We start from the raw sequence: 27,985 nt of genomic DNA, 5'->3' as shown, positions 1-27,985 counted from the left end.
GAGACATTTTTTTCCTCTAATTGCAATGGCGGCATTAGTTGAGCTGCTTCCATTTGCAACGGGAGTTATAATAACATGATGTAGGTACTGTCGTAGGCGTATTTTATTTTACTGCACGCATGACTGAGCTGCAGCGTGCGCCTGCGTGGCGTGTGCAGCACACTGCGTGGCGTGCGTTGCGTGACGTGCGCGTCACCCGGTGTGACAGGGGTGCTGCGCACGTCACGCAGCGCACGCCACGCAGCGTGCTGCACACGCAGCCGGTGTGGCTCGGCCTTAAAGGTTTGATACATGGTCACCCTGCAAGGGCGTAGCACTGTCTTAAAAACTAGTTAAAAACTAAAAAAAATATTTATACAAAACAAGATATGATTAAATTGGTAGTTGTACTGGAAATATAATAATAATCAATTGGTAATAAAACTAATAAATATTGAACATTGGTGATTTATCGTAATTATCGTCAAGAAATTATTATAGTAAATTAGAATGATCATAATTAAATAGTAAAAATTAGTTAAATGTCAAGTCGTTACAGTTAGAATTAGTTAAATTGTCATCAAAATATTCAGTAAGTAATGGTATAATAACATTTTGAGACAAGTAATTGTTTTAGACTTCTTATGAAGGTAGAGTCTAGTTCTTCGTTTCTAAGTGCGTCTGGTAATTTATTGAAAATTTTTATTGCCATGACATATGTGCTTTTTGAGTGCATTTTCAATGTTGATGAGGGCAGCATAAGCATGTTTCTGTGCCTGACTGAGTGAGCTCTTGAGCTCTTGAGTTCACTTCGACGTTGGCCGACTCTTAAATTAGCAGACAAAAAGAAATAAAAGGGAACCAATAAGGGTTCTCATTTCTTCCAATTGCGGGTTTGCGGTTGTTTACTATGTTCAATAGCCGTTACAAGCCTAGACGAAAGTGTCATGTACCTACACTTCGCGGAACAGTTAGAAAGCGGTCAGAAAGCTACTCTTGCTCAGACGGATTAAAGGCATTAAAGACATTTATATTATGTAGTAGCTATTCAAAAAGCATTTACCCGTAGCACAGACAATCTGGCTCTACTATAATATAACTAACGTATAGGTCTCTTTCGGAACTGCGGTTCTCCTTGCACTCCAAAAATGTGACGTTTCAACCAAAAGGTACCACATTAGCGGTTGTAGACAAGATTGATTTCAAATTGAAGCTACATATATGGAAATAGCATCTTATTGGCAATCGACAATAAGTACCCTTTAGGCTTAAAAAATGGCACAAATGATGATTTAACTAGCTACGGGTCTCCAAATTTTTTGACCTGAGAGCCACGGTCAAGCCGTCGAAAGATAATTAGGTAATGGTGGTTCTCTAAAACCCAAGGGTTTGAACTGAAGCTAAAGTCCGATTTTTTTTTTCAAATTAGAAATTTTATAACCTCAAAAGTAGTGGTAACTTTTTTACTTCAAAGTTTTTATCTAAGAAACGTATGCTGAACTATAGTGTCGTTTACGTATAATTGTACCGCAATATTAGATGTCATAGGAAACCCAGCATTTCGGAAGAAAAAGTTAATTACTTACCACTAATTTTGAGGTTAGAAAAATTCTTATCTTAAAAAAACGGGGTACTTATACATAGTTATTTTTTTTCTTTTCCGATCCGCGCGCTAGTCGCACGCGAATAGGTACCAGATTACGCTGGTTCTACAGAGAGTAGGTAGTATTGGTTTGCGAATAATGAGTTGGTGGACAGGTAAGGAATTAGAGAAACTGTTTAAACACGACCAGCCCACGACGGACTGACTTATGTACTATGTTCAGATTAACTTTCAATAGACAGGCATGGAAAGATACTAGACACTGATATGTCTAGAAACGAATAGAGTTAGACCAAGAATAGTCTGCAGCGGATTTGATAGCCCACGCAGTGCAAGTGTTATTTTAAACGTCAAACTTCTATGAAATTATGACGTAGAAATGACACTTGCACTGCGTGGGCTATCAAATCCGCTGCAGACTTTTTTTGATCCTACTCTAGCAACTATTTCACCCAGACAGACAGTGACAAAGCACTGTACAAACGAAAGAAGATTTTACTGGAATTTGTATTATTGGAAATAGTAGATGAAATACAAACTCTATTTCGAATTAAAATACCTAATTGAAAAATAGAATCCCTAATGGAAACAACTCAAAATTTGCATTGCAACTTTGATGGATAAAATGAAACCATCTCAGTTTTTGCTGATGAATAAAGTGAGCCTTTACGAGCTGGTGTGGTGAAAAGTACATTTCTGGATATAATAAACAAACCGCATCTGCACGTGAAGGATAAACCGATATTCCATATTCCCATCAAAGTGTACGATCTTACACGCGGCGTCCTGTTTCAATGTTACAACACTAACAAAACATGCAGTATGTCAAGTATTTATCATAATAATACTAAAACGCTTCACACATCTTAGTTCAGTAACTGACTTGAATTTTTAACAAGCAGAAACTTCTGCGAACCATGCTATTAAGCTTAGAATAAATTTAAAACTGGACAAAATACTGTCTTGGGTGAGACTTGAACTCACGGCCTCTGAATCGATACTCCAGCGCTTAGCCATCTGAGCCACCAAGGCTCATCCATAGCCAGCAAATCTTTTCACCATTGGGTCAAGGGGACCCTAGCGACTGGCAACAGGCTGTTAGTAACTGACAACAGGGACGCAGCTGTACGATCTCACTTTTGGTAGTTCATCCTAAATAGAGATCTTGCAATAAATAATATTGCCATAACTCCTAAACCTCCCGACCGATCTTTCTCATATTTAAACAATCATCATCATACTATATTAAGAGCCGAACTCTTCTGTCAGCCGGATACAACACGACGTTCAGTTTGAACACGATGTATGTAGTTCTCTCCTTGCCTTCCCCTTCTTCCTCTTTGCTTCAACTCTCCTTTCTATTAAGTCTTCTTCTTCAAACTAGCGTTTTTCCGGCCTAGCGCCAGGGTTCGCTTTCCTGCTCAGTCTTCTCCACTTTGCCCGGTCTTCGGCATCCTCAGGTGTGTGATTGTTCTCTTCCATGTCCGCTGTCACGACGTCCAGCCAGCGCTTCTTAGGCCTACCGCGGCCGCGTGATCTAGGGCCTATTAAGTACTTATGTTAAATATAATTTGCACCAATTAGTCATAAAACTTTATCTTTACGAATATTATACAAATCGTTGAAATCAATAGGTTGAAATCACAGATGATTATAACAGGATTAACATACCATTTTAAATGGTTATTCCTATCAGATAATATTGCGGTTGACTGTTCATTTTACGGTTCAAATACTGAATATATTCTATATACTGTGCAGTAGATAAGGGGTTTCGTTTTACATTTCCGGTGGCTCAAGGCTTTTCTTTTTCGTTTTTTTCTTCAGTATATTAGCTGATACATCCCTTCAGAATATACGTTTCAAACCAATAGCCATCTTATCTTTACATGTATCAATATGAACATGAAGTCTTGCCGATGTCGTTTACTTGAAAGTAAAATGTGATCAAAGACATCTGAGCCCGATTAGCTCAACTCACACAATGTTACTGTCATTATTGCACGAAGAATCTTAAATAATACCTATTCGTAGAGCCCGATACAAGCTTAGATTCCGTCGCTTTGCAAAAGCGCCATGGCTCGTGATATTCGGCCACTTAAATTAAATAACCTTTTAAACCAGTGAAAAGTGGATATAATCGTTTGAGTACACTGATAAAATATGATCTATCGAGCACACATTAAAGTGATTTCATTAAGATTAACTGCTATATACAATATAAACAAATGTACCTACGTTCGTAAGTACGTAACGTACGAATATTAAAATTTACTGTTTTGTTCGATAAGCTCATATGGAACTGTTTTAAAGTATTAAACGTTAATGCAATTTTAATTATTTTTAATATTTTTTGAAGTGAAAACTTCTTTAGCGGCGCTGAGCACTTTTTGAGGTGGGGAAAAAATTATAAACTCGATTCAGCGTAACGCGTAACGCGTAACGTAACGCTGACGTCATGTGTCACGGACAATGTTATTCACCAAAGATATTTAGTCATAACGTATCATAATCAGGTCAATTATTTAAAACTGGACTTTTCTATTAAGCAATAAAGCTCAATGTTCTAATCTTGTACGGGCCTCACAGTTACATTCTAACTTTATATCACTCCAATATAATTCAATAATTCAATAAAGTCTCATCTTGATGAAATCGCTAATAAAAGTGAACTCTAGTACTGGTGAATAAAACTCACAATATCATGACCAAATATATTTAGATGCGAGGCCTGCAAGGTACCTAACTATACAATTTCTATTCGAATTTTAAACAATTAACGCTACAAATTTAAGCTCACTGGCCAGCAATTTCGGAACTAAAGTTTTTCAATAGAAAGGAGGATGGGTCAATTATACATAGTGCTGCAGACATTTTGGACTAGTCATTGAGTTTTCACTTCTGTCGGCACTCCCGGAGTGCAACCCGTTGTTTTTTTTTCTCAGTGTAAGTGTCGCTCATATACATCACCGCGTGCATAAAACCCGTATGCAAAACACTCATAAGACTAGGTACTAGGTACCTACTGGTACTAGTTGTATACTTAGTGGACGACGTCAAAAAATCTTAACAGCGCGATGCAGGGTTACCGTTACTTTAAAGTCTTTAAACAGCGCCATCTGTCGTTAAATTTGGCCACTATAATCGGTTTAGTAAGTGTGTATTTAGGCTGTGGACAGATCCCAATTACGCGGTTGACCCGACCACTTGACGCCTGCACGGCTTCCTAACACGTCATCGCGTACATAATGCCCTACTCAACACACACGCGATAGGTGGGTATAGACGTGTCAGATTATTACTGGGAAAAAGCGAAACCAGGGAAAATTATATAGAATATTGTTATATACTTAGTATTTTTCCAAATGAAATTACAGCTAAGGTCCAGGTTTTTATTTTTATTTTCTTTTAATCCCTTTAGGTTACGTGAGAGGATGAATTCTGTGATAAAATAGTAGTTTATGTGACTGCTACATAATGAGAGGCATTAAAATACGAGTGTGGGTTTAAGAAACGAACGTTAGTGAGTTTCTTAATAGAATCACACGAGTGTTTTAATGCCTAATTATGTACAGTTACATACACTACTTTATCTAAACACATACTTAAAACTAACTAAAAGATAAACTGTACGTCAAATGGCGGTGAATGAAAACTTTTTTCACGCATGTCACACATCCGTAGTTGTTTAAAATTCCTAGACAAAAGAATGAAGTCCCTATTCTCATGTCACTCGAGATCAAATATCGTGCGGTTTATATTTAAAAAACATACTAAATTGACGTTTCGTATCGATAACTGTTTTAATATCTAATGGATACTAGAATAGAGACCTACTTGAGTTTTGACTGCTGTTCCAAATTTAAACTCATAACCTACAAAAATCTATAACGTTATGGACATTAAAGTACAAATTTTCCTACTACCACAGATAAGAAAGTTCTCATAGTAAAATTGGTTGTAATAAAGCTTGTCATTTTCTACGGATTCTGAACGCATTATAGAGCACTAATGACATATGTGTAGATAAAGTATTTAATTTGTGTGCCAAAACTGCCAAACATGCAAATTGCCAACACGAAACGTGACAGATAGGTACTGTTTTTTCATTTCCCTTTGCTCCCCCAGAGGGAATTCAAAAAATCAAGCTACGAGTATGTTTACTTTCTTATATTCTTATAAGGGCTTATTAGGCTTTCTATGCTTATGTGAAATTCTGTTGAAAGAAAGGTACAGTCAGCGTTAAAAGCTTGTATCTGAAATACATTTTTGACAAAAAACTTATATTTTGCAACTCACATCCGACTCCAATTTGCTGGTAGCCTGGTTTACCAACAAGCCTCCACCGAATTGCGTCGGTTGAACTAGATTTGATCAAAGCCATTACATCTGCATATAGATGCCGAACCAATCCTGTCGACTCCAGTACATCGTTCGTCGCACGCGAGTATAATATTACAATATATGTTTAACAATATGAGGGATATATTATGAGATTTATATGTTGAAAGAAGCGCGAGCAAAAATACGACACAGGATTTCGTCAGGTATTTTTGTGCGCTTTACAGTGCAAGACATTATTATTGCAAGTTATTGTTTAAATATAAAATTTACTGTATAAAACTCAAACTTTAAAATAATTTGTTGCCTTCAGTGTTCCTAATTAAGTACCTATACAAAATATTTCTAGACATAACTCCGTGTGGTCCGGTCAGCCAAGAAAGTGGTTTACCACTTTTCGACTCTATCATCTGATTGATAAGAGTCGAAAAGTGGTAAACCACTTTCTTGGCTGTGACTATGTCGCAGTCGGATCGTATAATCCGCCGTATTACATTACGGCTAGCCGTTTTCAAAAACAGGGGCGTTTTGAAATGCGGCGGTTTAACGAGTAGCCGGATTGAATGCGGCTGAATGAGAATCCGCCGGAATGTATTCGGCGCCATACGTTCTTCAACACGGCTAGCCGTAATGTAATACAGCGAGTCATTAGCCGCCGCTTTGACAGTTTTTAGTTCCCATTTTTAACACCTGTGGCGCTGCCTGACAAATGCTGGGGTGTCCATCAAATCTGGAGTTTATCGGACTGTTTCTTTTCAAAAAACATTTCCTTCGTAACTTAACTAGACGGAGCCCCGCTTCGCGGGGCTCCTATTTCTGAGCGGTTTGCCCTTCGGGCATCTGAAGCTACCTAACGAACCTAACCTACCTACCTATTGATTTAGTGAGACGTCCGTGAAAACATTATACTTTGGGGAAAAAAGCGTAGGTAGGTAAGTAGGTTAGGTTCGTTAGGTAACTTCAGATGCCCGAAGGGCAAACCGCCCAGAAATAGGAGCCCCGCTTGCGGGGCTCCGTCTATTTAAGTTGTAAAGGAAATGTTTTGGAAAAGCAACACATGTAGTGCGGTGGGACCATGGTAAAAATAAATTATATTGCAAACATTGTCAAACTCCGGTTACGTAGGCGACCGAAAGAACTGGTCACTCTACAATCTAAAATAGTAGTACGATGCGGCTAAACGTTGGCCGCCTTATTGAAGAACGTATCGCAATGACAATCCGGCTAATCGTCGAACCGCCGCATTTCAAAACGCCCCTGTTTTTGAAAACGGCTAGCCGTAATGTAATACGGCGGATTATACGATCTGACTACGACAACTATACCTCCTTTAGTATGTAGATAGATACATAAGACCAACCTCGAAATAGCAAGGGCTTGTTTCAATACATTTTGACTGATCAAATGACTGATATTTACAAAACCCTATTTTATTCAACGTATTATTATATCTCCCAAACAAACTAAACTTCAATCTCTACATTTCCATTTGTGCAGTCATGCAAAAAGGTCGTCAAAACTGTATTAAAAGACAGCCCTTTCCCCGATTGGTGAATACCTGAACCGCGGGTAATAAGTCCCGAATTGTGTGAACGCGTTGGACCGTGGCCGACCTCCAGACACGATCCTACATACAATTACATACCAAGGCGTAGCCAACGTGCCAATTGTTAACGCTCCGTAGCGTATCGTGGTCAAAGTCATTTCTCTCTACTACTCTTCCATACTCGTTGACTACGCACCCTGTACCTACGATTAACTATGTTTGTGTCTGTTGGAAGGTGTTTAAGAAATATGCGATAACAAAGATTTGTGATGAACACACAAATACTTAAATAATATAATTTGGCAGGGTCACTACACGGAGAGAAGAACTTAGTAGAAACAAGTAAAAAATATTAATTATTAGTAAAATTTTAGTGAATCCCATGACAAGTAGATTATACTAACGGTTATAAACCAGTTTCACTAATAGTATTTACTAAACCCAAAAAAGAAATCCTTTTTGGAAACACAATACTGTTTACTAAAAAACAAGTAAACTTTATTAGGAATTATAAAAAAATTGTCATGGAATTTATAAAGCTCAGAAGTTTTATCTAGTGTTTTGTTTCTTGGTTTTACTAATCCCGTGACTAAAATTCACAATAGTTTGCTTGGAAACAATAAAGCAGCACTCTTATTTTCAGTAATATTTTTACTAGAAATTACAAATCTATAGAATAATTCATGAGATTCAGTAAGCTTCGATTTAATTCCAAGTAGGTAACCAGAATTGCAATGTACACATGCGTCCGCACGTCGCACGTCGAAATATACCAGACATATTTAGATCCCGTAAGGAACGATCACTTCTTACGTGATCTAAATTTGCGTGGCACGCAATTTGAATGGCTTGGATCAGGATCAGGTACGGGTGCATCTGTAAATTGCAATTATGGTTACTTACAAGTCGCTGGCCCAATTTTACAGGTTTCTTTGTTATATGTTCAACGTAGTTAAAATTAGACTTAGTCATAGTTCCATTCAACGACACACTACATGCACCAAACTATTTTTTTTGGGCACAATGACATAATTTCTTCCTTTCGCCGATGAGGTTACAAGCAAAATTAACGAGTCAAAGATGGATACGGAGTACGCGTGCGGGGGGAGGGGCGGCCAGTGCGTTTAGGAATCTTGTTTTTAGTACACTTTACTAATATCTATAAAGCTATTTACTATTTACGGAAATAAGAATAAAACTCATAAGAATAAGAAAGGGACTTGTTATTACAAGATTACCAAGTATAGAAATCAGAATTGACTTATAATTATTAATACTCATTTGTAGCCACCGATTTCAATAAATCACATTTGTATTATCTAGTAATCTTTGCGTACTGTAACTAGTACACCATTTATAAACTCAAGGAAACTTTTATAGAATTTATACAACTCTGTTATTCCGAGTAAAGAATATTAATTTCACGATTAAGTAAAACCGTTTTGTATTTCCTTTTGTATTGATATGAAATTAATAAAATTTCCTTGAAATTATATTATTTTCTATCGCCTAGAAAAAAAATGTAAAAATTAATAGTGTTTGATAATCCCGTCTTTTAGAAATCAGCTTTTTAATTCGAACAATATTTTTTCTCTCAGTGTACAGACTAGGCTAGGAGGCATTTAAATCCTACGTAAAGATGTAAGAAACATGGAATCTATATTTTTTTCAGAAGTAACAAATTTGGAATTCAACAGGCCAAAATACTCATGTACGAGTAAGTACTTAATACGGATCGTAATCGTAACCGTTATACATATTTAAAATACCCATTTCACCTAAACATTTGCTAGTGCAACCTAGCTACTTAGTAACTTAGTTGTTGACGAATGAAACACCATTATCAACCCAACTCTACCCATGTTTTACTAATAAAACGTTTCAAGATTGTTACACACCAAACATTCCAAAAAGAATCTTGCTTAAATTCAGTGAAATTCAGTCGCAAACATAAATTTTATTTAAAAAGGCGTCTAAATCGTCCTTGTACCTCGGCGACGGCGACGGCGACGGGCCTATTTGCTAGGCTTTACTCGAGCCTTTAATAAGGAAATCTAATTTTGGAGTTTTTACAACACTTTCGTATTTATTTGAATACTTACTTAATTCTGGTATTATGACTTTACTGTTATTCTTAAAGCGCGTTTAAGTCCAAAATCAAGCCAAATATTTGAGTTGCTGTATTTGTTATTTAAACATTTTTGTTTGTCATTAACAGAGATTCTATTATCTCACGTTCCGTAGCATCCGTCCTAAAATCCGCTGAAGAAGAGAAAAAAAGAAAATACTCGAATGCCTGCGAAAAGCGTCACGCAACTTTCACTCCCCTCGTCACATCCGTCGATGGAGTCTTCGCTCCGCAAATGTCCACCTTCATCAAACATCTCGGCGAAGCCATCGCTGACCGTTGGGACAGATCCCTTCGTGTACCAATGGGCTGACTAAGATCCAAAATTATGATCTCGATAATCCGAGCCACCAGCATGTGTATTCGTGGGACACGGCACAAATTCAAACCCATCCAACATTTCTTCGGTCTCAATGACGGTGCAGCCCTACCTAACCCGTCTACCTCCGCTCTGCACTAGCGCCATGTTTTTGTTGTTGCTCATTTTGTTTTTGTTTTTTATAATTTTACATTTTTGATGTATAAATAAATTAGCTCTACCGTAATCGTTATTAACAGAGATTTGTTTAGTTATATGTATTTCATACTCTGTTACACATACTACATGTTAATTCTGAAACCCTCCTACCTATATTAGACAACGTTACAATGTTTTTATGCCCCAATAGGGATTATTACCCCTCATTATCATTAATAAAGCTATGAACTTTTAGCATCAACCTTAATTTTATGTCTACAAAAAGCATTCTTACAGCAAAACTGAACAACGGTGACCTTTATCTCGTCGTATTAAGGTCTAAGTTTGGTCAATTAATTGTTTCAACGACGGTCCATAACGGAACCCTGAACCAGTGAACATCATTTAAGGTCCAGTCTATTATATCACGTAACGAAACATCACTTAAGGTCCAGTCCAGTGCAGAGTATAGAAAGCGAAGCAGTAACCAGACTCGGATTTAGAAAATTGTGTCCTACTATGTATTATATGTAAGTTAATGCTTATGTGATCGTCATGTATATCAATCTGTGTATCGTCATATATAATAATTGTGGTGATCTCCATTACATTTTTTTTAAATATTCATTACTTAAGGTTGTTAAAATGGGGTTACATTTTTTAACAAAATTTTACATGGACTTTATGTAGGTATCATTGTTTCGTACCAGCAAGTGTTGTCTTCAAGTTCAGACCTGCATTTAAGAAATTGTATCCTGTCAGTTGAGTTACTGCTTGGTATATTTATGTTATGTCTGTCTGCCCCCCGCCCGGGTCTTTAATTAGGTCACGTGGGGGACAAACAATGGACAGCCACTTTTGATTACTTGTGTAATCATTTCGTTACCAGGGGGCCTAGCCAAGAGGTCAATCGTTGACAGAAATTGTATCAACATCTTCCTGCGCAGCTAGACGACGCCAAATTAATATTTCCTATCTCTAAGTTGTATTACTGCTGCACATATCATGTATGTTGTGTGGTCTGTCCTGCCGGGACTCTTTAATTAGGTCACGTGGGGGACAAACAATGGCCACTTTTGATTACACATACACATACACATACACACACACACATATCCGTGTAATCAACTGCTTACATCGCCATTTTAATGTTTTAAGTTTTAAATGCGCAGTTACTGTTTGAGTATTTGATTTTATTCATACTTCATACATTAATATAATTATAAATTATAACAGCTGTATGAAAATTTCATGTTATTTCATTTTTTTAAATGAGAGTGTAACATCGATTGTATTGCGGCGGCAAAGCCAGTCAGAAATGTAACTAGACTCAGCAGTCTAGTTACATATCTGACTGGCTTTGCCGCCGCCATACATACAAAGTATCAGCATACTCAAGATCACAGACACTCATCCTTATAATATTCATCTCGTTATTCTCGTTACCACTTTCAATATATATTATCTTATAATATAAGATAACCTAAGATGAAGAAGATTAAGAAGAAGTAAAGATCAGATAATATGACTATTACGAGTATATGACTATCTGATCTTGTTACTCGCATGACGGCCCAGAGACGCCAACTGATAGACTCCGTATGTAATTATGTATATTGGAGGAATTAATGAGATATGCATATTCGCCTGGCATATAAATGAACGTGATAACTGACGTCTATTGAATCTCAATTATTCCGTATGTGGGTAGTAGTTATACACTAAGTATTAATAGAGTTAGTGGTGTTCAGTACAGGTTTAAAGACGATAGTATGTCCGTACATTTATGTGTACATACATTTATGTAGGTACCGAAACAGTGATGTGTGTGTGCGTGCATTGAGCTTAAAGGAACACAACTTCTTAGTATTTTTATTGTACGCTGAAATCACTCAAATTCTTAAAAACCGTTGTGCCGTCATATTAAAATTTTAACCATAACGTTTTAAGCAAACGCGTCCAATCGAATTAATAAACCATTTAATTGAAATAATTGAATTAATAACAGATTTCCCACATCTGGCAACGGCGGCCATCTTGGCTGAATCTGTTCCGAGCAACGCCTAAGCTGCACCTGTCAATTTAACAAGGAAAGCCCCATAAGGGTAAGGCTAGGGCCAATGAGGCAGCGGGTGACGGAATTATGGAGTGTAAATAGTAATTGTATTTAATCAGACGTTACTTTGTGCAAGTCCATAGTAATTGTTGCAATACTTTTGCTTACCGCAACACATTGTGGACCGGATGCTCGATTTGTCAACATCAACTTGAGATTGATTACCTGTGAACAATAAACACATAAATTCGTTATAAGTTAATCATTTTAGAACAAATTGTATCGAAATTGAAACTGCGTTAATTATTCTGGCTGGCAGAAGTATCATAGATAAATATCGTTCATATCATAACCACGAGTGCTCAAAAGCATTCAAACGTTGTTCAAATTCAAATTGTGTTTAAAATTAAATAGTACATATATATTAAGACATAAATACTTACTTATATATAATAGAAATCATTAGAGCTATTTTTAAATTTACAAATATATTTTATAAAAATATAAATGCAAATATCACTCTATTAATTGTACCTATAGAAACATTATCTAAATAAAATTCCCAATAGGTAGTTTCAGATATTTCAAAATAGAGATTAATTCAACCGCTCAATCGTATTGATTGCTTACACAAACTTGTTTGCAGGTTAAACAACAAAAACATAATCCAATTCTCTCAAATCGAATTAACAAGAATCAACCAAGAGTTGGTCTCATTTGCATCAAACTGTATTACCCTCGCTTTGAACGAAGCGAATTCGACTCGAGTCACCCAGTACTAGGCCGTAGAGAATAACCCCCTTATTCATAAAACTTTATGGGCCTGATTTAGTTAAAGTATATTTTATCCCTTTCTTCCAAATACATAAGTCAAAATGACAGATAAGGACAAACGATTATTAGCTAATTGAGGTTTGTAGCGCGTTTATGAATAACCCCTTATCTCTATGTAAATCTCTACGTCCAAAAGTTCGACTAAAAAAAAACATGAAAATTCTGTCTATGTTGCCAGCGGCAAGCGATTTCAGTCAAGTCGATTTTGTCCCCCGCCACTTATAACTACATTATTAGATCTCTAAATCTCAACGCAATACGCTGCTTTATTATACCAGGTTTTATCTCCGTCTGCCATACCTCACGCAACCATCGAGAATGCATGGCTAACAATAAATATTTATATTTCAAAAATAAAAAAATAAAAAACTTTCAACTTTTGTCCAGGCCACTATATTGTGACTGTCGAGGTCACAATACATTGGTCCTTCCAAACCACAACAACCAACGTGAATATCAACTCTCGACTTCTGATTAAGGTCCCCCGCCACTTATCAATATTCCTTATTAAAGGAAACTGGAGAGGGCGGGAAAAGGCCCGGAGCGGTCCTGGCCGACTGCGGCGCGTGACGTCGACGGTTTACAAATTAACTTTTAGTTCGTTTATAGCAAATAAAGGGTTTAGATTGTGAGGAAAATTAGATATAGAGCCCGATTTATGAACTTGTTACTGTTCTTATCTCGTTTTGATACGACCTTGGAGGCCGGTAACGCTGATCGGTGCATGCGAAATGAATAAAAAGTCGTGTGTGAGATACGCACCAATTACCAAGAAGGTCTTCAAGGTCGTATCAAAACCATAACAAATTGTTAGATTAGAATCAACCTGTCATTGAACAACACAGCGAATAAAGGTTGTCTGGAAGAAATCACTTTTGAGCGGTAAGACCGACAGTTGTTTACCCGTATTTGTGTTGCTGTTTTCTTTTTCAAGATATGCAATAAAGCGGATTTGATTTGTAGTACCTACTTTAATGATTATTTTCACTTTAATAAATGAAATAAAATATACACCTCGCGTGGCTCGCATTAGGCCAATCGCAAACCTCATATTTTAAAATTAAACCCGCATTTTATTACAGTCACGTACTTTTATAACTAACTCCATTAACCAGTTAAACTCATAACAAACTAGTCAGAGTTTTACGAACCGATTACAATTAGGGGTTATTAAAGCAGTTTAAAACGCTTGTTACTTCCCAAACTGAGCAGTTAGAACACGCTTTGGTGTGCGAGCGAGACAGCGATATATAGCCATGTCCCGCTCGCACACTAGTGACTAGTGTTTGTAGGGTAGGAACTCGAGTCATTTGAGTCTAAATTTGAAGAACCGAGACGTTTTTACTCGAGTTTTAAAAAAACTTACAACTCTTTTAAGACTAGAGTCGAGTCCTTTATTGGGACTTTTAACCGCAACTCGAGTCTTCCGATAACGACTTCGTCAAAAAAATTGTAGGTTTTTTTCTAAATGAACACTAAGGAAATACTACACCAAGAATTACATGTACAAGACGAGGAAATCAACGAATTGTCAGAAACAAGTCATTAACAAAAATGTGTCATCTTATAGGATCACCAACGATCCGCCCTAAAAAACGCTCGCCGCTGCCGCTTATACCACCGCCCGCTAATCCATCCGCCACAACTTAGTTATTGGAAGAAACAGCGAGCTCCCGACATTCCCGCCAAGAATTCAACTAAGCCGAGACTAAGCGGTTGTTTTAGCCCGGGGTTAACTACCCCTGACTTTTACATTAATTGCGAGTTTCGAGTTGATGTTTGTTTGATTGGGCGGCTAATTGTGAAATATATAAATAAATCCCTGGCAGTATGAACAAGACAAACAGCGTCGAGGAATCGTTTAATCCTAATTGAATAGAGTATACATTTTTCAGTATATGGCATGTTGTTTTTATTATAGTCTAGTAGAGTCGGACCAAGAAAAGTCTGCAGCGATTTTGATAGCCCACGCAGTGCAAGTGTTATTTATACGTCATAATTTCATAGAAGTTTGACGTTTAAAATAACACTTGCACTGCGTGGGCTACTAAAATCGCTGCAGACTTTTCTTGGTCTAACTCTAGCAATTGTTTCGCCAAAAACATAGTATAGCCAGATTAGTCAGATACATAAAGATATACATATATGAAACAGGCAATGATTTACTTCTTTTTAGTAATATAATATTATGAATGGCCCTAGAGCCAGAAGCATAATATATAAAAATACGGAAAATAGAACACTACTAGACGAAATAGACAATATAGGCATATCTCTTCAGATGTTTTCATGTTATATTATAAACGTCCTTTCATATTTCACCTATTTTGAGTGCCTGTAAATACAGACAAGCACTATTGGGGCGGAACTGTATCACCAAATCTCTTCCTCACGTACACTTCAACGATCAAACGTAATTCTGCTCTGCCCCAGACTGTCTCATATATAACAAGCTCCCTACTTATAGTACTTATCCGTAATCCTGGCTTAAGGGAGTATATACTTTAATACGACAACCGGAAGTTGCCATGCCACAATAACCCCTATACCAATAAATTAAAAACTTGAAACTTTGTTTACGTGATTTGATTGTATAAATGACTTATTAAAATAACCACCATAATAGCTTTTCACCAACCGCCACAGTTAAACGGAACAGCTATATTTAGAATGTCAGAATTTCGTCTGAACTGTCTGAAGACTTCAATAGGAAACTTCAACTTGAATTGAATCATGCTTCTATTGTCACAAAGACTGTATACATTACATCAGATGTTACGCGTGTAACCAACATCAACACTAACAAGAATATTGTTTCCAAGTTAATCAAAGTTTGGTAATGTTGTTCCTTGTGTTAAGGAAGGTGTGTAGGTAATAGGTAAGAAGGTGCATGTGTAACGGAACTTTATGGATGGAAAAGTCGAACAAGAAAAGTTACAGACAATTGTACAGCATAATAGAGATTTTTGTGCTTTGTTTTCCGTCTGTCTGTCAAGACCCTTTATCTCTGGAACATGTGGAGGTATCGAGTTGAAATGAAAACCGTATTCTCAGACTTGATAAGTTTGATTGCTTCACACCTTCTAGAGACTACAGTCCCAAGTTCTAAGTTGACGTATAACAAAGATACGGCAATTTATGGCACAAAAAACGTATATTTCGACACTCTCAAGGAAATCAAAACTTATAGGGTACTTCGAAATTTGGCAAGTAGGTAATATCTATTCTATTAGACAAATTGCATAAATATGGCATACGTGGGATCTGTGCGGACTGGATAGAATCGTATTTAGTGAACAGGCAACAGTTGACCGAAACCACAAAATACTGTCCTAAGACTCAAACTATAGTAAAGTTTCACTCTGACGTTGAAATTGTAAAACAGGGTGTTCCACAAGGCAGTATACTTGGTCCGTTATTATTTCTTATATATATAAATGATCTATCTAATATTACTAAGCACAAAGTAACTCTGTTTGCTGATGATTGTTCCGTTGTTGTTTGCTGCAAAGACCCTGCTACTTACGAGTTTGAAGTAAATACTGTTTTCCATGATATTAATGTTTGGCTAGCAAATAATAAGTTAAGAGTTAATTTAAATAAAACAAATTATATGGAATTTCATGCTCCTCAGGATAACCCCACAAATATCAATATTATGTATAACAATGAAAAGATACATAGCGTAACATCTTTGCGATTTTTAGGCGTTATGATAGATTGTCACAATAGTTGTGAAGTCCATATTGAACACTTAATTAAGAAATTAACTAGGTTTGTCTTTGCTCTGCGTAAATTGAGAAATATCGCTTCCAGGCAAGCATCGATAACGGCATTTCATGGCCATATAATGTCCAACCTCCGCTATGGCATCATCTTATGGGGCAATTGCAAAGACATTAACAGAGTTTTTAAGCTGCAGAAAAAATGTGTAAGGGCTAGTGTCCGACCGAAACATGTTTTTTTGCCGAAACCGAAACCGAATGTTCGGCTTTGGCTCTAGTTTCGGCCGAAACCGAAACCGAAACCGAACCTTTTGTAGACTTGTTAAAATCGTTGAAAAAATGTCATAAAACCACTTTTACACACATATTATGGGGCTGTCAACACCCAATGTCCTTGAAATTGATGTTACTTAAGCAGTTTTTTAAGAATATTACTAGAGTTAGACCAAGATAATTCTGCAACGATTTTGATAACACACGCAGTGCATGTGTTATTTTAAACGTCAAAACTTCTGTGAAATTATGACGTATAAATAACATTTGCACTAGTTGCACTGCGTATGCGTATGCTATCAAAATAATTGTAGAACTTTCTTGGTCTAACTCTATTCATTCACCAGTCAAGAATTTTTTGTTGACAATATCGCAAGGCCGGGTACCGATCTTCACCTGGGCCTAAACGTCCGAAGTGCCCCAGTGAGGCGAACTTTAATTCATGCGAAGTCAAAGCCGTGCTTCAGGCTTCAGGATAAGTAGTTGAGCACAGACTCCAACCAATGTCCATTGTATTAAAAAGCGAGATAGAGTCGGACCAAAAAAAGTCTGCAGCGGATTTGATAGCCCACGCAGTGCAAATGTTATTTATACGTCATAATTTCATAGAAGTTTGACGTTTCAAATAACACTTGAGCTGCGTGGGGTACCAAATCCGCTGCAGACTATTCTTGGTCTGACTCTATTTCCTTGAGCGCTGGTGGCCTAACGGTAAGAGCGTGCGACTTTGAATCCGAAGGTCGCAGGTACAAACCCCGGCTCGTACCAATGAGTTTTTCGGAACTTATATACGAAATATCATTTGATATTTACTATTTGCTTTTCGGTGAAGGAAAAACATCGTGAGGAAGCCGGACTAGTCCCGATAAGGCCTAGTTTACTCTCTGGGTTTGAAGGTCAGTCTGATGGCAGTCGCTTTCGTAAAAACTAGTGCCTACGAGTTGCCTACCTAGTTGTCAATTGGACCCTAGGCTCCCATGAGCCGTGGCAAAAATTCCGGGATTACGCGAGGAAGATGATGAGTTTTCTTATTATTCCTTCGCCCAGGCCCAGTAACATACGACAGTGCTATCTCATTTACTCCGATACAATTAGTTATTAGACAGTGTGCGCGTTATAGGTATTAACAGCCTCTTAAGACTGCGTCGACCGTCTAGTGGCGCCCTCATTAGTGGAATTGTGTTTTATAATAAACCAATTAATTTCTGTACCTATACATGAATCAGTATATGTAGGTACATATTAATATACAGGGTGGAAAGACACGACGATCCTTTCCGGAAATGGGAGATAGTTTAGCCTAAGCTCTATATTTTCTCCATAGAAACTATGTTAATATGGGCAACCGTTTCTAAATTATGACCTTTTAAACATCCACGCAAAAAACTACTTTGTTCTAACCCTAACAGGTGACAGGGTCAATGAACTTACTTGTAAACAATCAGTATTCGACAGGAAATTATGCTAATTTGTTGCCATCTAACCATTTTTAGGTCTGCTTACAGCACGGTAAGAATCATTGCAGGATTTTCGCTTTCTTAGTGGTTCCACTTGTTCAATACTTGAATGAAATAGTTATGTTATTCCTTAATATTAATAATACTAACCACAACATTGTTTACAACGACAGTTCAAATGGTGACATTGACAACCACTCAAAAGTACGCAATCGTCTTATAAATATCTCTGGTTTCCTTGACTGATAAAAAGGTTTTAGTTTCTTAACACGTTTCACAAAATTATTTTCGAATAATTGGAAACTATCTAAAATAATTAAAAATAACAAGTAGGTTGTGTTAGTTGCACCAAATGAACTTGCAAAAATTAAATACTAAGAATAAATCAAGAATAAATACTTCTTAAATACCAAACTAACAAACCTTCTTGCGTGGTAGGAAATAGACAAGACGTCTGATGTTTGAAATTAAATTTTCATTGAACTATACTTATTGAATGTCATATTCTTCAAATAAAAATGTTAGATGTTCGTGGCTATTTAAATTTGTGGGGCTGTGTAAAAGATATGGTGTACCAAACCAAACGGAATGTGAAACTGCGGACGAAATGAGACAAAGGCTAATTGGTGCTTTCTGCGGAGGATAAATGACGAAGAGCATACACTATATCGCATGTGCATCGACATACTCGGGTACGGGCTGCGGCGGCGTTGTAATACACGGAGGTACATTTGAACACCGTATGTGAAAAGAAGATAGTATTAAATATTGGAAAAAAGTAATTATCTAAGAAAGTAATAAAATTGTTTGTAATATTTTTGCATGCATTTGATTTATTTGACATTTATGCGTCATTCATACATCATTGCGATACTGTCAACGATCGGAAAAAAGTGTAAAGTCCCGAGCTTTCCCGACGGAGATCCTTAATCTAGCCGTCATGTGCACATGCTATAGGGTTATCACCACAGTTAAAAAGTAGTATTTTTGCAATTTTTATTTTTTACTCAATTAACGATTCTTACCATTACCAATAGTCTCTGTATCACTTAAACGACCTAATACTTCCGGGAAGGATCGTCGTGCCTTTCCACCCTGTATATAATGTTGTCCTACTTATTCCCCAACTTTTGGTCTTTGTCACATAGTTTAGTTTCATAGTACGAAGTACCATTTCGTAAGTTTCGGCCCGGCCGTTTTTTGGCCGAAACCGAAACTACAGCCGAAACATGATTTTTTGGCCGAAACTGGCCGAAACCGAAACCGAAACCGAACCTTCGGTCGGACACTAGTAAGGGCGATCTGTAGCGCCCGTAGTAGAGACTCGTGCCTGCCATTGTTCAAGGAATTACAAATACTAACGGTCCCCTGTTTATATGTATATGAAATCTGTCTTTATGTGAAAAAAAAAGTAATATTTATTAATTTGCTCATTGACATATTACCCATCATTTTATTCGTATCACATGTAACGGCATGACATTTGTATAAGTATTTCGCTGTAAGATTGTACTCCGCATCGCGGTTGATTGTGATGATTCTACCTTAACATAATTTTAAAATCATTGTAACTCACAATATGACAATAAAGATTTCAATTTCAATTTCAATCGTCTTATAAGTAGGTACTACAAGTAAGGGAAAAATCTGAAAACTATACATTTGTAATTATAATTGTATGGATAATCAAATCGTTTTGTTGTAGATCATTTTTAAACTTTTTATAATATGTACCTACAAATTTGCACGGAACCCTCGGTGGGCGAGTCTGAGTTGCACTTGTCCGGTTGTTTTTCTATTCGATAAGTTATTACCGTAAAACCTCCCAATTATATTCCAAAGCTCCCAACTATGGTCCAAAATTAACTGTATTTTTTTCGTTCAGGTGTGTATTTTTTGTAGTTCTAAGACAAGGTATGTTTATAAATGGAAGAAAAAACTCGGAGTGAACCAAAAGGAACATTGGTATAGATACCTACTTAATTTCCTTTTGAACTTGTGGACCGTAGTTGCAGTATTGGACTATAGTTGGGAGGTTTTACGGTACTCAAACATGTTTATACAGTAAAGCTTGACCGTATTTCGTTTGTAGGAGATTTTAGTGCGATTATTTATGTCTGTACCTACGACAAAGTCCGTCTAGTCAAAGCTAATTGCTACGAGTTGATGGAGTAATCAAGATTGAACGAGACGGAGTGAATTAATCACGTCCAACAAATTACGCTACAAATAAAATGAAGTATAACAACTCGTACTCGTCAGGCAGCTATTGTAAGTATATCTCAAAAAGTTTTATTTTTTAAAAATACATTTTTGATACAAGATTTTATCACTGACTGTACTTTTCTTTCATCGAGACAATTCGAACAAACCTAAACACAATTAAGTTGCGTACTTAGTTTTATCACAGAGTTCCTATGAGCACCTCCTGTGTACCATAATACCTATAACATTATTCACTCAACTCACGCAAGTAGTGAAGTTTCAACTCAATTAAATCATCGGGAAGTGCTGGGTCTAATTTAGCTTGCAAAATTTGACCCGAACATACATGCAAGTTAAATAAAATAAAAGTTTGTAAAATTTCTACTGTTTCTTAGTCGGGTTATTCGAGCTATCCACAGAATACCTACAAAACACTAGTTTTGTTTATACCTAGCAAAGTATTGGCAACTGCGGTCAGCGGCTTCAGAAACATGATCCGTCGGCAAAATATCGAGTATCATCTCTCTGTTTCGCTTAAAACATAGCGTAAAGTATCGTGTCTTCTCTGTCTGGCGCGATATATTGCGTCTCCCCACTTCGTCTCTATGTCTCTGAAATTCCGGGTCAACTGGCATCGAATTTATCGGATGGGAACTTGAATCTCTAATTAACACTGGTAATTTTGGTCGTCAAGAAAGGATAAAGTCCTCGTGACTTGTGCTCAAAGCGCCAAGTACTATGTTATAACAGAACTGTTATGTACGAATCATGGTCCTTTAATTGTTGAGCCATTTAGGGTTTAAGCCAATTCGGCTGTTAAAAACCTTAGTTGTCAATTGTATCAAAATACTTAAAGCATTCAAAAATAATGTTACAATTTTACAAAAAGGGTTTTAAAATAATCCCAATACCCTACGCGACTGTATATCATTTTCTTAAAATATCTCTACTTGGACTTGAATAATCACAAACCTGTAAATCCAATTAGTTTCAGAAAGCTAACTGGCACTCGAGCTGTCAGATCTGTTTAGCATAAATAAATCAAGTCCGTGCCGTATCTGATAATCGAAGGCTTTTCAACCGTCCGTCCACCACAGACAAACTCCAATGCCAAATCTATAATCTGGCAAACCTATTTTGTCAATAGAAAAAACCCAGAATTCAAATTTTGTAAGTAAAACCGACCCTTCGCGCCCACACTTGTCAGCCGCCTTTTTCTACTGACGGAAATAGTTTGCCAAACTTTAAAATATGATCTTCGCGAGCGTGACCGACGTTGCCAAAGGTGCCAATGCTGCCGATATCGGAATTTTATTGCAGTCGCATTTTGGTGCATTCGCTATTTATGAGATGATTATTTTATAGAACGCCCGACATGTCTTACAACCCCTTGAAAATCGCTTATTTGTTATTTTTACATTTTGTGTTTGTTAGAAAGGAACAGAATTTAACAAAGGTTTTCTGTTTCATAGATAGGGTTATTTTTTATTGAATTTAGTCAAGCTCACAGCAAAAAAAAGTGGAAAATATTAAAAATTCTGTTTAATTAAACTGAAAGAATTCCGCCCGATTCCGCATCTGTAGAACTCAACACGTTTCTAACAATCCAAAAAAATATATAACAGAATATAATTAAAATACGTGTACTTTAGTCCGAGCAAATAAAGTACCTAAAAAAACTTTTTTAAATTATATTGCCTTTTATAAGAACCTTTCTTTGCCTGGTGTAAAAGGAAACAAATCTCGGGCGACGCCATGACACTTTCCCGACCTTTTCTTTTTTTGATGCGTTGATTTATTCGCTCAGACGGAAGGGATATTAGCAACAGATGTCCTGAATGATTTGTGAGAATTTTAACAAATAGGTTTAAATTCAATGAGTCGTTTCAGAATGTTTCCGACCTAATGTATAAAGATTTCTTTAGGTTTGCTATCTGTCACCCTCAGAATTGTTGACAAAAACTGATCATCATCTTCCTAGCGATGTCATGGCGTCTGCTTGATCGCAGGAATCAGACCAGCAACTCCATCATACATGTAACTAAATTTTTTTTTAAATATTCGACAACTTTTGAGGTTACTACAAGAGTTTTAACACTATGCCGTTACAATAAGTATTTAAAATTAAAATTAAGCCATAAAACGTCGATCGTGTTTACTGTTGTACTAACTAGTTCGTATGAGTTTTATCCCAGTAACTAGTTGCAAAGTGTAATTCGTCGCTCTGCCCCTAGAGGGCGTCAGCTTCACACTCCCACACTCCTAAACTTCTGACAGTCACGTCATCCCGCTAATGCCCGCATTTCAACTTTTTCCAACATTATCTCGTTGAAAAATGGTCCGTAGTTGTGGTACTAACTGCAACAGTTGTAACTGATCGTTGGTGGACCTTATGCCTTGGTAATAAGGTTCAGGAATAACAGCGTGGCTCTTACGCCATTTGTGACTGTATTTTATGAAGACTCATAAATTAAGTAGACATTTTCACGTATTGAAACTTCTTGTTTCTAGAACTTAATGCTTTTTGTTCTGCAAGAGCCCAAGAGGGAAGGCGTAAGGAAATTACATAGGATGGGTACTATGGGTAGTTTAGCTTATTTATTTAATTGTAGGCACGTCGATATAAAGGAAGTAACAACATGGTTAACAAATAAATTACTCATAAAATTAAATATGAATAAATCTATATCAAATCTAAAAAGGGCGGTTTCAGACTAGCGTTTTTTTACGCGCGTCTGCGGTCGTTTCGGCGTTACGCGCACGTTACATTTCGCTACATTTAGACTATACGCGCTTTCAAAAACGAGCTTGTACGCGCGTATAAAACGCTAATCCGAACCGAGCCTCTACCATCAGTTTTAACATTGACATAACGCTCACGTCTACGTAATTTACTTTCTGTACATCTCGCTTGCACTATTGCTCGCATATGCGAGTACGAGCGAGATGCATAGAAAGTAAGTTACGTAAACGTGAGCGTTATGTCAATGTCAAAACTGGTGGTAGAGGCTCGGTTCGGATTAGCGTTTTATACGTACCGGTCCCTAAACGCGACCTGTGACGTAAAGGTGTCTATCACTCTCGGTGTGTTACCGCGTTATATTGCGATGGACAGCCTAATTTGCACCAGGAAACCCGAAGCATGGGTCAAGGCCCCTATCCAGCAGGCGGCGCACCACTGTAGTACATTTTGATACTTAAGAGCCAACGGGAGTGGTCATTTCTCCATACAAACGTACTCCTCGTTTTCCTCCGTGGTTTTTGAAGCTAGAGCAATGATTTTTTCAACACAGATTAATATTGTCAATATCTGTGTCGGACCGTTTTGCTTTTTTTGATATTTTTAATTTTTAAGGCGCTAGAGCCCTTCAAAAATGGCCAAAATGGCCTAATTGACTATGCCGCAATGAGAGGCGTGGCATTCAAAACTGATATCAATTAGCCAAAAAAGCAAAACGGTCCGACACAGATAATTTCATAATTATTTAGATTTCCAAATTTGGTTACGATTGGTTAAGTTTTGGAGGAGGAAACAGAGGAGTACGAAACCTCGATTTTTGAGATTTTTACGCAGGATTTTTCGCCTTGTCCTTATCGCACTACTTTTAGGTGCCGCTTCCGTTAGCGAGACGGGTATATTTACCTAAAATATTTAAAACTCAGCTCCTGTTTCGTCTTAAGTATACCTCCTTCTACGATATCGTATCGACCCATCTAACAGTACATAATAATCACACTCGAACCGGCTCCAGAAGAAATGCCTAAAATTTAGGCGTCATATTTTCCCCAAAACGACGGGCAAATTGGACGCACACTATTGACTCGTAAAGCTTTTGTATCTATAATCGCTCACTGGCATTCCAATAGCTTGTCACGCACGGGAGAGGCAAAATTCGAGTAGGTATACCATTATAAAAATGTATGGACTGTTGCTCGCGGTATTTTCGGGCCGATATACGATTTTCAAAAGCGTACTCTCATATTAAAGGCCGGCGACGTACTCGCTAGTCTTGCAACCCCCTCTGGCGTCCAGGCGACGGTAATTGCTTACCATCAGACAATTCGTCTGCTCGTTTGCCTCCTATATATTAAAACATAGTAATATAATTTTATCTAAAAGTGCATACCGTTTTATTAGGCAGGCGTCCGGTTTTATATCCCATAGCCCATATGATTTAGTTCAGCCTAGTTCGTTTTAGATTCCATCAACTGTCAATAGTCCTTACACTCTGGCGGGTGTTGCCTCTGCGTGCGTCCCATGGCACGGGCAAGGGCAGCATCCGCTCGGTGTATCCCTTGCATTTCATTAGGGCCAATAAGGATTCTACGTGTCGACTTCGGCTCCGCGCACGCCTACCAAATGTCCGGAACACCATTGTTCCGTGATGGGAAAGACATCTTATCTATGGTGGTTCTTATAGATCGTTTCATACCGGATCAGTAAAGTGCCTACTCGCCAGCCCTCCCGCAACGTTAGGAGGCATTGGGAACAATACCTTGTCACCGCAGACGGACTCGCTCTTCCAGAAAATTGCGGCGAGGTACCGAAGCCACGCAAAACAAAACCTTATCACGGTGTAGTAAGGTTCACGAACGGTCCTAATTGCGAAAGTAACGCGTTTTGTGACGAAACTCGGTGGATTTTGGAGATAACTTCAAAAAATCCGTACGTGCTTTCTTTGCTAGTAGAATGAAAAAATCTTAGTGTATTATTAGTTTCATAATATGTTTCGTCGTTATATATATATATATATTATATAGGTATATTATATATATATATATATATATATATATATATATATATATATATATATATATATATATATAGGTATATAATATATATATGTACATATATATTATAGTATATTTGTATAGGTAATTAATATGTTATTCGTAATTTATTGATTGTTTTTGCTGTTGTAATTGTAGCACCGCTCACAATCTCTCTGCTTAGCCTTAAGGTTGACTGGTAGAGAATGCCTTATGGCATTAAGTCCGCCTTTTGTACTATAAGGTTTTCTTTTGTGCAATAAAGATTAAATAAATAAATAAAATAACTTGGAGGAGTTTATTGTTGACTTTAAGCCGGTAATCATCGAAAGCGCTTATGTATGCTTTTATATAAATCGTGTTAGTCGATATTAACATAGCTAATTTGTAGCAATATATTATTAATTACATATTATATTAGTCCCTGGAAGGTCCTAACTGAAAACTAGTTGGAAAATGTTTCTACCGCAACAGTTCCCAGGTTGCCGCCACTTACGAAGTGTAATCCGCCGTCTGCACCCGGGCCCCGGGGGCGCTCGCTTCACACTTCGCAACTTCTGACAGCAATGTTACATCTAATTCCTCAACATTTCTACTTTTTCTATAACTTAAAAACTTGGGCTTTTGTTTACTTTTGTTGAGTTACAGATTTAAAAACGGAAAAAAATTAAAATGATATGAAGTTAATATTAAATGTGAATAGTGTCTTTTTACCCAATAGTTCGTATGATTCTTATACCTAACTTGTTGGAAAGTGCTAATTCGTCGCTTTGGTCCTGGAGGGCGTCAGTTTCATAGTCCTTAAATGGCTCCGTGACTCGAAACCGGTTTTTAATTTGTTTAAAATAATTATTGTCATATTATTGATAGGAGGTTCACTAGCCTAAATTCAAATTAAACATAAAACTCCTTATAACCTTCTTCTTCTGAGCTCAGTAGGTTTAAACCTCTCACTTTTCATTATGACGGCGCTAGTGCACTACACAGGTACGTCCCAGATCCTAGTCCTAGAAACTTGAAATCAAGCACGCTCCCCATTCAACTAAAGAATTTCTATACGCGCCATTCTAGAGCGACGGAACCGCGCGCATTTCAAAAAAGGAACGTGACCTGATTACCAACGGAAGCTGTCAGTTGTCCAAGTTCCATCTTCAAAGGTCGCAGGTACCATAGACTAGCGAACAACTTTCAACCGTACACCTGGATTTTGACGTTGAAATGTTGCCTGCATTGTGTTTTCGCGCTCTCTCCTTAGTTCGCTGTGAGCAGTTTATTGTTCGTCGAGGAGCGTTCCTTTACACCTTGGAGAATGACTTGATCAGGGCGCCATTATTTCCAGGCCAATTGAAAGGTATTGTTTTCCTTTTACCAATGAAATTGTCATTTCAAGTAAATAAATACTAAAACCAAAACCTTTATCCTTATTTAAGTCCACGCATAAATGAAATAAACCTTTATTTCCCGCACCAAAATAGTTATAATAACATGTTCGCCGATTTCGAAACACTTTGTGGGGCATGAAATCTCGACGGAAGATAAAAGGCATTGAGAGCATAGAGCAGTATTTTGTAACAGTTATTGTTTTTAAATCGATCAATCACCGACACCGCCGGCAGAACGTTGCGAGTGTTGGGACATGGACACTTGTATTATCTTACTTACTATAGAATTAATTAAATGTTGCACTTCGGATATCGGAGGGTTCGTTGGAGAAAACGGTAAAAACGAATGGGTATGTACACCACTCACCTATATGCTTCCATGATTATCTCATTAAAAAAATTGGATAAGTAATACCGTTTAGTTAAAATAAAATTATTGACCGAGGGTAAGCGAGAGTTCAGCTAGTCTAGGGCAAAAATGCTTTCATATATCCGGATGTTCTCCTCTGCAGGTCGCATTTAGCAACCGATTCGTGTGAAAATATGTGAGCAGATTTGATAGTAAGATAGATTTTTTCTGCTGTTTCATTGTTTGGAAAATGTTCAAAATGGCGGAAATAAGCATAAAGGACTTAAGCACCAGTAAGGTCTATCCGTAGTGATTTAATTCTCTTTGAGGTCTATGGCACTCAAGACCTCGCTGTGATAATGAATCAACGAAGTATTTTTATATTTTTTTATAAGTTTTTCGGGAGCTGTACAGCTCACATAGCTATTAGTCTATTTTATTTGAGGTTCTATTTTACCACATAAACTTTTTTGCGACTTAAACCTTTTCTAATCATTTCAGTCTACTGAAAACTTAATATCCGCCAAAATAGCCCAAATAAACATAAGCGCTTTCGATGATTACCGGCTTAAAGTCAACAATAAACTCCTCCAAGTTATTTTATTTATTTATTTAATCTTTATTGCACAAAAGAAAACCTTATAGTACAAAAGGCGGACTTAATGCCATAAGGCATTCTCTACCAGTCAACCTTAAGGCTAAGCAGAGAGATTGTGAGCGGTGCTACAATTACAACAGCAAAAACAATCAATAAATTACGAATAACATATTAATTACCTATACAAATATACTATAATATATATGTACATATATATATTATATACCTATATATATATATATATATATATATATATATATATATATATATATAGGCATTAAG

General features: G+C 37.1%; 2 protein-coding genes and 2 long non-coding RNA genes across 4 annotated transcripts in view; 1 reads left to right on the top strand and 3 right to left on the bottom strand.

Annotated features, from left to right (window-relative positions):
* The window catches only part of LOC134794103 (uncharacterized), a 207,212-nt gene extending 206,449 nt beyond the window's left edge, over positions 1 to 763 (bottom strand). Inside the window, exon 1 of the long non-coding RNA XR_010144635.1 lies at positions 619 to 763. This is a non-coding gene — a long non-coding RNA (uncharacterized LOC134794103). The remainder of the gene's footprint in view (positions 1 to 618) is intronic.
* LOC134794095 (uncharacterized) overlaps positions 1 to 27,985 on the bottom strand; it is a 304,721-nt gene that overhangs the window by 181,366 nt on the left and 95,370 nt on the right. The window lies entirely within an intron of this gene.
* Positions 2,453 to 27,985, bottom strand: part of LOC134794101 (uncharacterized) — a 152,874-nt gene continuing 127,341 nt past the window's right edge. The window contains exon 3 of the mRNA XM_063765807.1: positions 2,453 to 2,464. The gene's annotated coding sequence lies outside the window, so the exon portion shown is untranslated. The remainder of the gene's footprint in view (positions 2,465 to 27,985) is intronic.
* On the top strand, positions 8,495 to 27,856 carry LOC134794102 (uncharacterized). The gene is made up of 2 exons (XR_010144634.1): positions 8,495 to 8,814; positions 27,701 to 27,856. It is a non-coding gene; the product is annotated as an uncharacterized LOC134794102 (long non-coding RNA).

This window comes from Cydia splendana, chromosome 10 (assembly GCF_910591565.1).
Source record: "Cydia splendana chromosome 10, ilCydSple1.2, whole genome shotgun sequence".
In the NCBI taxonomy this organism is placed as follows: Eukaryota; Metazoa; Arthropoda; class Insecta; order Lepidoptera; family Tortricidae; genus Cydia; species Cydia splendana.
The sequence above is the reverse complement of the archived record's forward strand: the minus strand, read 5'-3'. Positions and strand labels throughout refer to the sequence as shown.